The sequence below is a fragment of the Cataglyphis hispanica genome, chromosome 4 (assembly GCF_021464435.1).
Source record: "Cataglyphis hispanica isolate Lineage 1 chromosome 4, ULB_Chis1_1.0, whole genome shotgun sequence".
Lineage (NCBI taxonomy): Eukaryota > Metazoa > Arthropoda > Insecta > Hymenoptera > Formicidae > Cataglyphis > Cataglyphis hispanica.
This window is the reverse complement of record NC_065957.1, coordinates 10,266,374-10,283,123: the sequence shown is the minus strand read 5'-3', so window position 1 is coordinate 10,283,123 and position 16,750 is coordinate 10,266,374. Positions and strand designations below refer to the sequence as shown.

General features: G+C 31.9%; 2 protein-coding genes across 4 annotated transcripts in view; one reads left to right on the top strand and one right to left on the bottom strand.

Annotated features, from left to right (window-relative positions):
- Positions 1-16,750, bottom strand: part of LOC126848796 (TWiK family of potassium channels protein 7-like) — a 255,765-nt gene that overhangs the window by 122,075 nt on the left and 116,940 nt on the right. For all 3 annotated transcript variants that reach the window (XM_050590005.1, XM_050590004.1, XM_050590006.1), the window contains 2 exons: positions 12,648-12,686; positions 2,068-2,127 (listed from right to left, as the gene is read on the bottom strand). The gene's annotated coding sequence lies outside the window, so the exon portion shown is untranslated. The remainder of the gene's footprint in view (positions 1-2,067; positions 2,128-12,647; positions 12,687-16,750) is intronic.
- LOC126848808 (retinol-binding protein pinta-like) overlaps positions 1-16,750 on the top strand; it is a 562,409-nt gene that overhangs the window by 470,934 nt on the left and 74,725 nt on the right. The gene's annotated exons all lie outside the window — the stretch shown is intronic.

The following is a 16,750-nucleotide window of genomic DNA, read 5'->3' as shown; positions in this document are numbered from 1 at the left end:
GACCAGTTTGAGGATTCTCGTTAAGGATAACGTCTTAACCCTTGTAATTGCGTAACTGCATGCAATTTGAACTGCTATTCCCTGGCCGGGACTTCCGACACGATGCGTCGCGTAATGAAGGGGAATGTGCATCGTAAACCTTTAATTAAAGGGGATCGCGAATAAGGAATGGAACTTGTGATGTATTTCAATACCGTTAGGCCGGTCTTTAAAAGGCAATAATAATGAATTTATTAAATGCAAATATTCTTTAAAACTTCTCACGTCGTGATTAACGACAAAATAAACATTATATAAATAAATGTTAGTATTTAAAATATTTTTCACGCGTGTATTGTAATCACCTATTTTGTCAATAAAATATTCAGCACATAATTGCAATATTCTGGTGGTTTAGCTTCTTCTTTATCCAAGTATAGATATTGCAGCATTTGTTGACTTTACGAGAACGTAAAGTTTGGAAACGTACATCTCTCGTGTCTCGGGGGAGAAGTTTGCCGCTAATGGCAAATGATTGATAATTTAGACCATTGGTGCCATTTGGGAATAGCAGACGCGAGATACGGCTGTGTCAACAGCAGCGAGTTGTTGAAGATCCAGATGTGTCGTTGAAGCCGCCACTTCGAATTTCGGATATATTCGTTTGCGATGAAAGGGACGTGTTCCCCTTATCGTCGCCAGGTCGTTGTACAATTTGGAATTGTGCACCCTCAGCGGTGTCAAAATGTTTACGCAAACTTGCATATCATCGTTGATACAGGTCGCATTATTAATTCGATAACGTGCTAGTTTACGAGTATCACAACGCTCTTCCATGAAGTGTGAGGGGAACGAAAGTACAGCTATCGATAAAATATTAATCTACAAAATGTGTATATTGGTTCTCGATGAATTCATTCTCACATAGTGAATAATCATATTACGCGACGTATGTATTAAATATTGCATTATCCAAATAAATTCATTTTCTCCGTATAAATAAATGTTTTGTTATACATGTATGAATGAATTTTTATGAAAAAAACATTTTTTTTTTCTCTCATTCACGCGTACGCGCAAAAGTAGAATGAATAGCAAGCGTATATTGAACGAGTCTTATGTTAGTAATGAAAGCACAAAATTTCCATTAAAAGTACAATGCTCATTACGAACTAGACTAAGGATGAAACATGAATATGGTGTACGCAATTCGCTTCGCGAGCGCGCAAATAGTTTTATTTATTTTCGAAACTTTGCTGCAAAATTATCACCGTTTCGAAACCCACGATGCCTTGTTAAAGATGCAAAAATTGTAATTTGCATCTCGCAGTTGGCACTTTTAAGTGGGTTAATTTCGTGACAGTTTCACGTTCTGCGACTTCATTTTTTGCCGTCAGCCCTGTATTAAGGTCTTTGTTAAACTTCTTATTTCCGTTCCTTAATGACGTTAAGACTATATTCTAAAGGAAATTTTAAATTGAAATTTGACTTCGTTAATGAGGCTTTAATTTTGAACGCATCATGAAAATATACTACGAGAATACGGTACAGAGTGAGATAAATTTCGCAGTAACTGACGCATATTTAAAGCTACTTTAAAAAGTATGAGTCCAGGCAAAATTTGATGCTGGTGGAATTTTAAATAAGTTCCAAACAATATGCATGTAAGTGTGCCTAAATTTACAAGAGAGCTAGCGGACAATCTTTTTATGTTAATATATGAAAAATTTATTGTTTAACACATGTAGAAAATAATGTCAAAAGTGTTGAAAACTCTTGTAAAAGGCATGGTAAAAAACTTTTAACGCGTAACGTCCAGAGCAATTAGTCGAAGTTTGTTCCACACTCTTGCTATTGCAAAAGTTATATTTTATACAAATTTAAAATTTTTTATACAAAAAACACGCGAATCAATTGAGAAATGCCTTCTCGTAAATGCCTTAAAAAATTTTCCGATATACGTAATTTATTAAAGATCCGCCACAACTCGAAATCATATCGCGTTAAAGTCATAAACAGAGTTAAGAAAAGGCCTTTATAAATTACTTGTTATGTACATAAAATTAAAAATTGTGTGTATAGACTTACTTTTTTACGTAATTTGTAAGGAGAATTCGCCTCTATTCCCACGAGTCTGATCGCCACCACCTGTTACAAAAAAAGGAAGAGGATATAAGTTAACGATAGTGATAAAGACAGTGAAGTGGCATAAAAAAAGGATCAGCCGTAGACAAGTTTATCCGGCGAATTTGTTCTCTGTCCCAGACTTTAGTGTTTGATGCGATATCGTCGACATCTCACATAAAAAGTCTGCTGCAATTTATCGAATCTTAAAAATTTCGTCGGGTTCGATAAAATAAAGAGTGCTCTTAAATTGTTTATGCAAAAGTATTTGTAGAAAAATTTAATTAATATTATAATATATTATAATAGTAGATATAAATATATACATATGCCTTATTTTTATTATTATTATTATTATTATTATTATTGTTATTAATATTCATTGATTGATAGATTTATTATTATTATATATTATGTACTATTGTATTATATTATTATATGTATATTATATTATTATTATATTATATAATTTTTTTAATACAAATTTAACTTAAAAATTCAATAAATAAGTATAATATACATAATCTTGCAAATATATGAGAAAATGGCCGAAAATAACAAAAGAAATAAATAAAGTGGATTTGAAAAACTTGTATAATTTATATAGTTTTTTCACAGTACGACTAGAACATAGATTGGCGCTCATTTGCGTCACAAATAATGCGTTTATGACAAATTCTCGCATGCGGCGAAAAATTAACCCTCATTGAGCGACAAAGTTACAAAACAGAAGGAAAAAAAAAAAAATGATGCAGCGGACAAATATACAAAAGGAACTTGCAACGGGCATAGAATTTCCCGGGACAATCCGATTACATCCGCAAGCGGCGACGGTGCGCGAACGCGAATTCAACGCGACGTTTTGCATGCGTAATACCAGTCGGATACGACTTAATTACACGGAGTGCCATAAACCTGCGTTGAATCATTGTCACAATCTTCTCGATTTACGCCGGCCGGCGCCGCGGGCAATGGATTACCGAGCCGTTTCTATCGCATGATTTACGCCCGAATGTACTTTGCATTCCATTTACGTAGGGGAAAGGGTGCGTGCGCGGCTTGCGCAAAGGGCCGGGAAGCGGGGGTGGGTGGGGAGGGGAGGGGGAGGAGGAGGGAAGAGGAGGTAATCCCCGGGTCCGCGGCCTCACAGTTTAAGCCTCATATATTACGCCTTATTTACACGCGTGTGACAAGTTTCTCACTCCCTCCCCACCCACCCCCGCCCCATAGGTTCCTATTCCCGTGTTTCGACGCATTAGCCTGCATGCGCGTTGAATTCGTCAGCGCTCTATTGCGTCGTGTTACAATTAATATGCATAATATGACCGCGTTCTCCAGCGCTCGATAACGCGCGCGCGCGAGATCCAACCGTGCGAAAACCGTTGCACGTTCTCTCGCGCGCGACAAAAGCTCGTAAAGCTCGTTCTTAGATATTTCTTTACATCCTCGATAATAACATATCGCGTTAATTTATATACGAGATTCTTCGTATCACAATCTACAAGTTGCCTGCTAAATTCCAATGATATAGGACTGGTACACGTGAAGAAGCAGTAATTTATAATTTTCACAGCACACGCTTTGTATAAATTGTACGCTTATCTCTCTTTTATGTCCGCGTTTCAAAGTGAGAGAGAGAGAGATTTATCAGGAAACAAAATAGTGACAAGTATATGTTAATCGACGACAGACACGCACATGGAAAGCTTATGGGCAATAAAACACTTTCTAATATAACAACGAAACGTACTCGAGATTATAAAACTCGGATGTAAGTTAATTGCTTAGTTACCAAAGTTGCACATTTTTACAGCACGAGGAATAAACCAAAGTTGCGACGCACTATTAATTTTTCTAACTTTAACAGGTCATATACAACCGGCACGGCCAGTTTGTAACGTTACATGGCTAATTAATGCCCAGCAATGTTGCAATGCACCATGAAATAATACAGCAAAGTACAATAAAGACCTCTTTATTTAAAACCTTAATTTCCATTCTATGACACGAATACGATTATTCGCATTATTGATGTCATTATTTCGATGTTTACTTCCATAATGCGTTGATCAAATTGTTTTAAAAAAGATTCGAATGGCTTAATTAAAAAAAAAAGAACATTATTGTCAATTTTTTACACAAACGCAATTATTTCGATAGGTAAATAAAAAGTTTCTTAAAACCTTTGTTGAACTTTATTCTTTTCATTCTGCAACCACCGCTTATCTTGATATTTATTACAGCCGATATAATCTTTTGAAAAACATTCTTTCCCAGAAAGAATTAAAAACTTTATTAACATAAGATAGTTTTGTCTTAAATTTTCTCTATCAATATACTTTTTGTTGAACAAAAAATACGTAGTAAATATTATATTCCAAATTTAGAAATGTAAAGTTATTGATAAGGCAATAATATATGAAAAAAAAAATAATAGTAGGAAATAATTTTAATCGTTTATATAATATAAATTATATATTAAATATAATTAATAAAATGCTATAGAGTAATATTTTTACTTATGAGAGAAAAAAATGTGAGTTTAAAATAAATTTAATAACACTTTTGACTCTCTATAATTAAATAATCAATACTTTATCTTGTATTGTAATATTTTGGCAAGAAAAACTTGAAATATTTCTTGTCTATTTTTCGACAAATTTTAATGTAAATTTTAATTAAGAGATATTTTTTACCAAGGTGCAAATTATTCGTTGAAGTAATCTTGAGTAATTAGAACTTTCTAACCTGGATGATCTCTCCTGTAAGGGATCACGGTCTGACACCTACCGCGTACTGAACTTGAAGGATGGATCAAATTCTCATACGTACATAGAGACGAGGGTTGCTCTTCCATGTGAATCACGTTTCTGTACATACATAGAGAAAATGGAATTTGTACACCTGTATTCGCGGCTCTCGGAACCCAATGGACAAGAGCCACGTACGTGTCCGATACGCACGTAGTGACCAAATTCTGACAATTAAACGTCTACCAAACGCGATCAAAAAATCGAAAGCAATTATGGTAAAAAAAAAATTGAATTTTTTGCATTAAATTCTCGTTCACAGTAGAATGTACCGATAAAATATGCGGATGCTGTGCTATGCGATCTTCTCGGAATAGAATTAATCATTAACAACTATTAATTGTACTGTTGAAATTTATGATGCATTGTATGCAATCTTGACATTAATTAATTTTAGCCAACTTCTATATTAAAATATATTATTTTCTAAAATTATTATTTTAAACAAGAATATTATTTTTAGCTAAAACTGTATTCTATATTTTATAAATCCATAAAAAATCATCAAAACAATCTTCTTCAATTTATAAATTAAAAATCTTCAAATAATATATAAATTAAAAGCAACACAATTAATGATATTGAATCAAACATTGAATAAAAATATTAAATAAAACATTAAAGAATTGAGATTTTATAAAGATATTTTTTAAAATTTCAAAACTTTACCTTCAAAAAAATAGCTATATGAATATTTATAATTACTAACTACTTAATCATCATAAAATAACTTTTGCATAGACAAGATATAAAGATGTAAATATTCAACAAAATTAAAAAAAAAAAAACTCTTTAAAAAAAACTATAATGGGCTGAAAAGATATACAGAGAAGAAAGAAACTTTAAATTCGCAAAGAACAGTTTATAAATCATTAAAAAGGACATGCCCTCTGTGCAAATTCAACAATTCCGCAATATAACTTAATTTTTACGTGAAAATATTTAAATTATATTAAACGACTCTTCATATCAACGAGATATTTATCTCTAGATTATTATCATTATATAATTATTCGATTATAGGGCAAAATATTTCTATAATGGCAAACAAATTTGGGAACATAAATCACCATACATATGTATAATTTGCATATGCGGTATATTTGTGAACTCATATATTAATTATACCAATATTAATAGCATAATCAATGCATATATTTTATAGGTAATGACTAATTCGCAATGATCGAAGTCATATTGCGGTGCGAATGGTCATATAACGATACCGTCGACGGATAAATCGCATGATAGATAATGTTGATCCAACTATAAATTATATATGTATGTGTAATTTTCATGCTAACCAGTTAATCGCACCACAAGCGTGATCGTATTGCGTCAAATCGCGCGTTATATATAATTACTGCATCGAATATTCAACATATTACTAAATCATAACATATCCCGATAGCGAAAATCATTATAAAATATTCAGCGGACACCGTCATCATGTTAATCTTCGCAAACTTATACATTACTAAGTGCAAAATATAGTAAAATTGCCTTTTGCAATTTGCTTTCTAATATACCGCTCTTTAAATAATTTATTTACAATAACATATATCATAATTAGTGTCTGTAATATATAAACAAAATAAAATTTCTCATACCAAAGTAGAAAAATTAGAAATAAACACTTGTGTTCGTACATGTCCGACCTTTCAATATTAACAATGTTTTTATTGATGAAACTGACACTCTAGATAAAACGAGACAACGAGAACGTAGATCGCTAAGTTCTCGACAACTCTCGAATGAACAAGAACCTCCAAACAACGGTATGCCGTTGATTTGCAAACTATATACAAAGTTTCACTTAGCATAACGTTATGCGGAGTTAGTCCGAGAGACAAAACATAGTCCAACAATGTGTTCTGCAGAGAGATATGTATGTTGATATTCGCACGCGATAAAAAACTGTAAGGCGTTAAAACGGAATTAATCTTCTAATTTTAAATACAATTCGAGAAAATCGATTTCTGCGATTTTTAAATAAAATCTTATATTATTAATAACATATTATGTGATTAATATTATATTATTAATAATATATTATTTATCTCTCATATATATTTCTGTTTAAACAGATATAAATAAATTAATGCAATATCGTTTCAGATTTACGATTTCCATGTTTTCATTATTATCCGATTCGTTATTATCCGAAACAATATTCAAACAATATTACATTCAACTTGTAAAATATAACGATAATAGCCTACTTTAACTTTAGATCAAATTGGATTAATGTAGTCGTAAAACGTAATTTAAACTTGAAACCGCATATCAAGTGGTACCAAATAATTTTATTCACAGCGCATCAACGCGAATGCAAGAGCAAAAGAGGAATCGGATTTATCGCATAAACCGCGATGTGAAGAGGATTTGTTAAAACATCATATTTGCGCCGTGTCAGGATGGTCCGAGTCAACTCGTAACAGGACCACCAGCTAATGCGCCGAAAGTCATGGCGTATGCGTGTCACAAGGAGAGAAGACTACGCGGGCTGATCTCGCTCGTTGATAGTAGCGACGTTATCCGGAAATTGTAGGTGAAGACGAGCAGGGATGCGCACGTGACACTCCTTCGAGATGCCCTCGAGTGCTAGAGTCAGTTGCGCGAGCGGTCACGACGTTCCTCGGTATACTTTGTTTGCGGGGTGTTATCAACAGAAGTACGTCATCGTTTTATCGTAACGTTTCGCAATTGTTTTTGCGAAGGAACATGCTGCTTTAGTCGATTCGAATCAAAAATACTTTCCATCTAACTATGTAAACACGGCGTCTACACATTCGCGCCAGTACCTTTCAACAAACAAACAAACAAACAAACAAGCAATCTTTTAATATGCACTATTGCAATGAAAAAAATAATGGAAAATGTCAAAAGATTGGTACTATCTAGTAGATTAAAAAATAGTGCCACTAAAATATATTTAACAAAAAAATCAATCTTGGAACTTTTTGAACGTACCATGTATATCCTTAGAATAACTTTAATATGCCTAGCAGTTTGAAAATTGAAAAATAAAATGTCTGACGCGCGTTTCTGTAAGATTATTGCCATATATATCTCTGTCAAACATCAAGACAACTTTACTATAAACTCCGTCTTTACGTTTTCAAAATTTAAATATTTAAAAACTTTTGCGGCTTCAACCAGCATCTTCCGCAATCTAAAAGTCTATCCACGAAGCTGACGTCATATAGCTTGCAGCTGTAGTTACGTTAAACTTCCCAGGTGATATCCGCCGTTATTATCAACCCTTCTCAGCGGCGGGGCTGATGTACAATAGAACGTGTTACTTTAGAGCATCCTGGACGTAGCCGCTTCTTAATAGACCTTAACTATTTTAATGAGAGACCGTGCCAGGAATGGGGTTTCAGAGGTAGAATGGCCCACATTTTCGGCAACCCCGCTTCCCTTACGAGAATACTCAATTGGAGAAGACAGTTCTACATGACTATATAGCGTCAAATTAAGACGGCACGCGAGATGGATAATACTTGATAAGATGCTTTACAATTCTTTACTAATGAGATATAATATCCTCCATATATATTATAAATATAGTACTTCATTTACAGTATTATATCAATAATTAAATAGAAACAATATGTGTGTGTGTATGTGTGAGAGAAAATGTAACAAAGAAAATCTTGTGTAATGTACGAAAATTAATTTAATTAATGGTTGATTCACTAGTGAACTTTTATCTCTTGAGATAATAATTGACACATCACATTAAAATATTTAATTAAATTATTAAAATATTAACATATTAAAATATTAATATATTAAATTAGATATTTTCTCGCAACACTTATATGCTATAACATATGTCACAAAAAAAATATAATTTGATTTAATACATAATAACAAAGCCAACAAATATAATAGCACGCGTTACCGCGTGAATGGAATTTAGTGAAATTAGGTTTCGCGTATCCGCAAAGTTGATGCTATCTTTAGAATAAAGCATCAGCTTAATGGAGATGACTGCAGCATATTGCATTGCGTGTATTATTAGAGAGCGCGAATGAGGGACATCCCACGTTGGATGAAAATCGAATCATGCAATTAGGCCTGATTTGTCGCCCAGTAACGTGCGTGCTAATTATACAAACGAGTTCTACGCCCACGTATTCACTACTTTCTTATCGTTCCTTTTCAGACGACGCATTGTATTTAACAAAAAGCAATCGTTGAATAAAACCGTAGAATAAAAAATAAAAAAGTGAGTCATATTTGTTTCGTGTATTCAAAATTAGATCATCTATTCACTCGTTTTCCGATATTTCATCACTACAGAGACAGATCGAATTATCGCGTTAGCGCATTTAACTCGTCGATCGTAGGTTGGTACATATGGTATATGTATACGAACTATAACTCGTCATAATATTGTTGAATGTAGAATTAGGGGTATAATTTGCGCGAATTATCCCTACCATTATGCACGCGCAGAACATTGCTAAATTCTATTCTTTTCAATTGATGTAAAAAAAAGGGGCAAAGAGATATGTTACATCAAATTTAATAAATGTTTTTGAAAATATTGCATTCCAAAAATTTCTATAAATTTTTATTGCAATATAGATTTTAGATGATAACGTTTACATGAATTTTAATAAAAAAGTAAGAATGATTTTTTAACACAATGAACCGTGTCTTTTAAAATTCGATTTCACACAAGATTTATTTTGTCAATCTGATAATCTGAAAATAAAACTTTTTTTATATTATTATATATTATATGTATACAGATCAAGAGTAAAACACGAGGTTGATTATATATATATGTATATCTCACAAGATAATAATAATAAAAATGCATTTAAAAAATCTAAAAATATAAATAACTGAAATTTTGATTTTAGCGTTTACGTATATTCAATGGCCAGATATATAAAATTATAATATTTAATATTATAACGTTATGCAAACGTTAAAATCATTAGAGCATGATATATCAATATGTATCAATCCATATATTCTATCGAACAATTTTACTTCCAATAGAATATTTGGCATATTTAATTGTATATTTATTAGCAACCACGAGTTGCTGCAAATCCGTTACAGACCACTGATCATGCGACAATTGCAATCATATCGGCATCGGAAGCATTCTGTTAAAATCTATTTTGATCATGCTCGATGACTGCTACGCCAAATGCATGCGCGTACAGATAAATCCACTCAGTCACGATTTTTTCATGAAATATTGAATAATCTTGTTACCATTCAAAATAGGAAATAATTCATTTGGAAAAAGATTCGTAAATTTGTTTTTGAACGTAGACGTTCAGCATTAATAAGAGCATATTGTATTTTTAATTGATTTTGAATAATTTAAATATACAGACAATGTAAAAAAAATATATATATACATAATAAAAGACAATCAAAATCAAGCTTAAAAAAATAATTAAAATATTTTAAAAGTAACAAAATATAGTCATGTATTGAAACTGCGTTAATTCGCTACAAAAGATATTGTTAATATGGAGCAAGGAGAAAAAAAATTAACTATTTTAACTTTTTAAAAATAAATTGAACATCCTTTCAAAATTAACCTTTCCTATTTTAATTTTATATCGTTTTAGCTTGACGATGCGGCGCGTAAAAGAGGGATTTAAGCCAGGTCAGCATTTATCAAGGCAACGCTGCAGCGTAATGCATATTAAATGAATGCCACATCGAAATTAACGCGGCATCGTATGTCGGGGGCAATGGCTCGTTGTTTACTACAATAACAATAAAAATCCATGATATTGAATTCGTCGACTAAATGCAACGTACCTTCTGTATTGTACCAATATTACCTTTTACAAATGGCAAGTGAAAAAAATATTCGATATTCGGCACTTCCATTATTTGCGCATGTCAAAACATCAATATGTTAAATCGATATTCAACCTGAAAAATGAAATAGCAATCCAATTGGAATAACAAGTTCCTTACCAACAAACGCGGACTGTAAATCTGATATTTAATAATTTTGAAAGTTTATTTATCTTACAGCGCGTATCGCGTTACCAGTACATAGTTTTGTAATTTATGATTCAATAAAAATTATGCGCTTTAACGTTTTAATATCATAATATTATATTGTCAACTATTATATATCGTGGATAAAATTAATTGTCTTGTTTATTACCAAAACTATTAAATGTTTGCTTGTTAATTAACAAATATATTAATTTAAAAATATTTGCAGTTAATACGTTATAACACCTAGGAAAACAAGAAAATATAATAAATATTTATTTAAATTTATTTCTTAACAATTTCAACATCATTTGACATTACAAATAGATAACAGTATGATTCTATTCCGGTTAAAGTTCGTATAAAATATTTTAATTAATGACATAAAAAATCATTTTAATTAATGACATAAAAATAAAAATCGTTGTGCAGAAATTTTGTAAACATAAGAATTTTTATTATATTAAACAGTTTTCTGTTGAGCTGCGATAAATAATCATAAATTCTGATGCAATTTATACGAATTTATACGAAATTATTCGCATTAACACTTAACTTAAGGTTTGTGTGTTTTAGTGTATAATTGTATTATAAATTATTAAAACTTTAACTACCACGTATTTCTACAAATAAACCTGGTATTACACAATACAATGTCTATCAATGCAAAACCAAAGTAATCCATAATTATTCGTTATTAGTTTTGGCAATCTTTAGAAAAAGTGAAAATTTTAATATGTGTAAATCTTTATCCTTGCATTATTATTGTACACTTTTCTATGTAATCTTACTTTTTACTTCTTTCCTTTATGTCTCGTTGCTAATATTTTTACGTTATTTATAATTATATTTTAGTTAGCCGAATCATAACTTCATTCAAAATCTTTCACTCGGGATGAAATTATACACTTGGGCAGTTTTAGCTAATCTCTCTTTTGAGAGAGCATACATAATGTGTCAAAAACTTCAATTCAATTGATCAAGTAATTGCTGTGAGAAATACATAATTATATGCATAAATACGAATATACGCGCAGAATAGCTGGATTAATACTGCAAGTGCATTTATATATCTCTTTGTAGCCTCACATACATAATTTTCCGTTAATAATTACATGCCACTATAACAGCTCACCTTTATTCCTTTTCTCTTTCTCTCTCTAATATATCGATGGTATGGTCGATCAAACGCGCATCCAATCTCATTACGGCGTCACAAGCGAATTACAAAGCCTGTCAAAAGAGGAAATTCATGGGGACATTCGAATCACGGAAAAAAGCGCCATACGGCAAATTGAATTATCTACGTCGCTTCATATATCTTCTCTGGAGGATTGCTCAAAAAAATTTTGAGCAAAAAAAATTGTAACTGTGCAAATTTCGCGAGGCATCAAAATCTCACGGCGAATGCCAGACTTGCGATGAATATATCCAAAGATATTCTGATATAGTATTTTGAATGCAACTTATATTAGATTTTTTTTCATACTATTGCAAAATCTATCATGTAAGGTTGAACGAAAAGCTTTCCCATTTTCCCAATACATATTGTATATGTCGTATCAATATATACATATATATATATATATATATATATATATATATATATATATATATATTGATAAATATGCACACACAAAAGATATAAACTGAAAAGATGTGATCTCATATAAAATGTATTTCTATGAATAATGATAATTACATAGTTTTAATTTCAATGATTTATATATACATACTCACCTCCCATGAACAGATATACAGCGATAATATTTGTCCCTCCTGAAACAATAAAAACGTTTAATTAGTAATTAATGAATATTATTACAGTCTCTCTCTCTCTCTCTCTCTCTCTCTCTCTCTCTCTCTCTTTCTTTCTCAATAATAAATGTATTCATTACAGAGTTTGAATAATTCATCTAAATATTTATTATTGATTAACAATAATACATTTTTAATGCAGTGAGGAAAATCAAAACACTCCTGCAATATAAATAAGCGACTATTGACGAAAATTAATGTATTTTTATTCAATACCGATAATTGGCTGTCTATTAAATGAGACCGTAAATTTAATTATGCGGTCAAGCTATGATGCGTTGCAACGAGGCGTAAAAGTGAGGAACACACTCTGGGCACAGATCCCGCAGTTTTTCAGTGCATCCTGTATGACAGGCGACGTAGCTTCGTGTCGGAATTTATGTGGAGAACATGCATCCGCTTGAATTCATCGTATAAGGGCTTACTCGTGCGATATGTCACACCAACACGACCGCTGCGCGGACATGTGAGCGTGCGTCTGTGAAATCGTATGTGTGCGCGCATCGGGTTTGCATTTTTCAAGCCGATAATTTATCAATCTTGTCCACCCCGATTCCATCCCAAATCCCATTCTCTAGCTGGCACGGCGGCAGAACGGTAAGGGTGAGGAAGAGGAAGGGCCGGTCGATCTCTACGACCGGTCGTTTCTGGCAGGAAAATAATGAGCCTCTTTAAAGACCGGAAGTTTTCATTCAGGCAAGCTTGGAAAATCGATTTTCGCACTTTGTCGAACGCGTTATTCGCGCCGTCATGCGTCAAGAGGCAGCCGTGCACGGATTTTATTCTATGCATTAAATGTCAGCACATTGTTATTGAAATAATGCGAGAACAATATAATACTGACGCAATCGTACCCAAAAATTTTGTAAGGGTTGCTAGTTTTATGAACTATTTGTCAAATTTCTTAATTGGCTTAGCACCTTCCGTTTTAAACATAAACGATTTTTAGAATATCAATTTAATTGAATTAAATTTTTCAACTCTTTGTTTCTTATTATTTGCGAGTATAAATTAAATAACATTGATAAATTTCGTATCTTTCATCTATATAAAAAATTATTACCTAATTTTTTACACAGTTACGTTGATTATAAATCATGACGAAACAAATACATAATACATATCATATTTTATCATATTCTATCAAATAATTCAATAATGCCTGCTGAAAAAACCTTTTTGAAAGGAAAAGTTTGTTCTTGTAGCTGGTATCGTAATTTCTTTCAGCTTACTCAGCACAAAAAAAATGGCGATATAAATAAAAGAAATTCATCGATAAGAAATAACTAGCTAAACAACTCTATCCATCGAGAAAAAAAAACAACAAATTTTTAAAATTAAACATTTTCTACTTTTTTCTACTTCAAATTTACTTTTTCAACAGCAAAATAAAATAATACTATTAATGGCTAAATACTATAAATAAATCTTTAATATTTAGACTTAATTATTATATTAGCAGACGATAAGCAAAAGAAATATAGACGTGATTTAAAAAATTACAATATTAAAAGTAAAATATTACATTCAAAATGTCTTCTACTTGTCTCATTTAGCATAATTTATTTATTTTTACGATAAAGAGATGAGTCATCGCTCATCGTTAATTTTATAGCCTCTCCATCGTGAAAAGCTGAGTGAGCTTTCACGAATCATTATTTAACTTCGCTTTTGGCTTATTCAGCACAAGAGAAGTGAAAGAGGAAATGTCTTTTTTAAGCGGTAAGAAAAAAAGATATCCGATTTTGTAGGAAGCTAATTCAAATGCGCATTTACACATTTAATTTTTAAAACATGTTTGTAATAAATTGACAAAAGTTTCATTTAAAAAATTCAGTTTTACAAAAATACATCTACAAAAGTTGAGGAGCATGATTTAATTCATCTCCATAAAATTATTAAAGTATTACATTAATATTACTAAAATGCATCAATCTATTTAAATATTCGAAACACTTGTTTTACTTGTAAATAGATATTTAGTTTTAATTTTTATATAAATGTAAAATTTTTTTCAAGAAAAAGAAAATAATATGCTTTTTGTATTTAAAATATTAATCTCAAATATAAATATATATTCTTACTTATTTTGCTTATTAATAAATCAGTCTGTTTTATATAATCAATTTCGTTTTCGCGTGTCTTTTAATCGTAATAAAATATATGTAATATAACTATCGCCAATCTATGCACCGGGCGCGTCATGTTCTGAATTCAATAAGGAAAATTCGCCCCGTTCGTAGAATCGAAAATTATATACGGTCTCATATATGTCTCGAGAGTTTTCCCTGGGTATTCTCAATTGCTTTCACAAAACTTTAAAGAGGTATGCAAGTTTGAACCGTTTTTCATAGTTAGGAGATCGCGGCTCTGTATGCCAGACTTTCAAGTAGCAGAGAAGCGGATATAACTGAACGCATACAAAGCAGTGGTGTAAGCACATACATTCAGCCAACACTGCCCCAATAGACAGCTGACCGCAAGATAAGGTTTAATCTTATCGTTAGAACAGTTTTATCGTTGCGTAGAAATTCTCCGCAAATTTTATCTTCAAGCAAAGTGCATATTTTAAGAAAATTAATCATGCATAAGAAATATATATATAAACAAATAATGTGAAAATATCTCGGAAAAATTCTCGCGTTAAAACGTGAAAATTTTATCATGATAAAGGCAATTCAAATTAGAAATTGATGGAAACAAAATAATGAAATACGATGGACGTCAAGTGAAATCAATTTGATCTGTTATAATGACGAATGGAACTCCCACATATCAATGTATGCGCGCAGGGCTTCCATAGAAGAAACTTCTATCATTAAATTATTGCAGCGTATTTCGTTGGGAAATTAAACTTTCAATGAGCTTCGACCAGCGAGCGCATGCGAGAAATTCTCTCTGACGCCAGCGAAGCGAGTGAATTTTACTAATAAAGACATAATCGCTATACGGCGTCGCTAATGAATCGCTCAGTACGAAATCACCATGTCCGCTGAGGCACAAAACTCATCGAGAGAACTTTTTCAACTTCGAACTTAATTCGAAGAGAGAGGTGCGATAAGAAATTTTATTCAGAAACTGATGAGGTATTTCGTGCAGATTTTTCTCTTGATGCACTCAACTCGATCGCGAAACGAAGAAAAATGCCCATCGAAGGAACGAATTCCGATAATTTATTCCAATGAAGAAAGCAATTAGCAAAACGCAATTAGCGCATCGTTTACATTCATTTAACTTTCTGTTCCTGTACTGCTATATATTATCTTTAATGTTGACGCTGTGCAGATACATATATAATTTATTACATCATTGTGTACAAACTGATAATTATATATTCACAACGAATATAGCAGAGACAAATAAACAATTTAATATTTATTATTATTGTTTTCAAACTTAATTAATGAAAATATAATGAGAAAGAGAGAAAAGCGTTATTATATTTTTTAGTAAATATTTACACAATGACGATGACCATAAATATGAACAAACAAGAAATGGATTTACATCATTCTGTAAAAGAGAATAAAAAAGTGGCATATTAAAGAGATAAAAAATTATTTATGATTTAAGATAAAACAAAACGGCAGCCAAATACGATTCGAAGAATGAGGTCAGAAAAGTTGTAATAGCGAAGGAAGACAAACTACAGCTCAGAAAGTTGCAGGAGTTCTAAAACTTCGCAGAAATAGATGCATGACCAATGTCTAGCAATGTTACTATAAGCGGGACCGTTGTATTGCGCCAAGGGCCAAGACAAGTTGTATGAGACAGAAGTTACTACACCCAGGAGGAGTAGGGCACATTAGGATCAAAATCACAAATCCTCGCGCGCGTGACTCGCTTGCGAAACTTTCGATCATTCCGGGCGCCAGAACTTGCGGCCAATAAAAATATATCATTCGTTATCGTACTTCATCGACATCTCGGCAAAAAAAAAGAGAAACGCATACACAAGGCGATGAGAAATGCTTTTAACGTGACCAGACGCGAAACAATTTCCGCCGTTTCGCAATCACGTAATT